Below are 1766 nucleotides of genomic sequence, written 5' to 3' on the forward strand. Positions count from 1 at the left end.
AGATTTTTCTGGATGCTATGATATGATGGTATCATCAATGGATGTCATGGTCACAGGCCCACTCCCACTCCTCTTTTACCATGAAGCAAGTCCCCTGGTTGGATGCTATGTTACATAAGATTTTTATGCTTGTGGATCAGGCATTCATTCTGTAAACCCCCGTACTTTAAATCCATATTTTAAACTCCGTATTTTAAACCCTGACTGAGGGCCTGTGGGCAGGAAAAGAAAACCCATACCCAGATTAGACATCCATCACTGTGAGAATGAACTACTGAACCCCTCAGAAGTAGAAGAGATCTAGTGCTGTCAACTTGTCACCAAGCAGCCAGTTGGTCTCCTCACTAGTGCCATATTGGGGACTCTGTATTAGTCTTTGATGCTGACAGTAAAGATCATCAATAGCTAAATCAGCCTTGGAAAGTTGAAGCCCATACATAGCCTCTATCCCTGCCACTGTGGCCACTCTGTTTATGTGATGGTATTAGTTTCCTAGTGCTGCCATAACAAAGTACCACAAACGTGGTGGCTTAAACAACAGAAATGTATTGTCTCATAGTTCTGAGGCCAGATGTCTGAGATCATGGTGTTAGCAAGGTTGGTTCCCACTGAGAGCTATGAAGGAGAATCTGCTCCATGCCTCTCTCTTAGCTTCTGTTGTGTCACCCTGATCTCTGCCTCATTTTCACATGGTGTTCATGCTGTGTATGTCTTCACATGGCCATCTGCTTATAACAACACCAGTCAGAGTGAATTAGGGCTCTACCCTACTCCAGTATAAACTCATCTTTACTAATTACATGTGCAACAATCCTGTTTCCAAATAAGGTCAATCTGAGCTACTGGAGGTTAGGTCTTCAATGTATGAATTGAGTAGGGGGCAACTGATATGATTTGGTTGTGTCCCCACCCAAATCTCATCTTGAATTGTAGCTCCCATAATTCCTGTGTGTGGTGGGAAGGACTTGGTGGGAGGTAATTGAATCATGGGAGTGGGTCTTTCCCATGATAGTGAATAGTCTCACAAGGTCTGATGGTTTTATAAAGGGGAGTTCCCCTGCATATGCCCTCTTGCTTGCTGCCATGCATTAAGATGTGCTTTTGCTTCTCCTTTGGCTTCTGCCATGATTATGAGGCCTCCCCAGTCATGTGGAGGTGTGAATCCATTAAACCTCTTTCCTTTATAAATTACCCAGTCTTGGGTATGTCTTTTTTTTTTTTTTTTTTTTGAGACAGAACCTTGCTCTGTCACCAAGGCTGGAGTGCAGTGGTGTGTTGCTCACTGCAACCTCTGCCTCCTGGGTTCAAGCAATTGTCTGCCTCAGCCTCCCAAGTAGCTGGGATTACAGGTGCCTGCCACCACACCCAGCTAATTTTTGTAGTTTTAGTAGAGATGGGGTTTCACCATGTTGGCCAGGCTGGTCTCGAACTCCTGACCTCGTGATCCACCCACCTCGGCCTCCCAAAGTGCTGGGATTACAGGCGTGAGCCACTGTGCCCAGCCTCGGGTATGTCTTTATTAGCAGCATGAGAACAGACTAACACAGTAAATTGGTGCTGGTAGAGCGGGGTGTTGCTGTAAACATACCCAAAAATGTGGAAGCAACTTTGGAACTGGGAAACAGGCAGAGGGTGGAATGGTTTGGAGGGCTCAGAAGAAGACAGGAAAATGTGGAAAAGTTTGGCACTTTCTAGAGGCTTGTAGAATGGCTTTGACCAAAATGTTGATAACGATATGGACAACAAAGTCCAGGCTGAGATGGTCT

This window comes from Colobus angolensis, unplaced genomic scaffold (assembly GCF_000951035.1).
Source record: "Colobus angolensis palliatus isolate OR3802 unplaced genomic scaffold, Cang.pa_1.0 Scaffold273, whole genome shotgun sequence".
NCBI lineage: Eukaryota > Metazoa > Chordata > Mammalia > Primates > Cercopithecidae > Colobus > Colobus angolensis.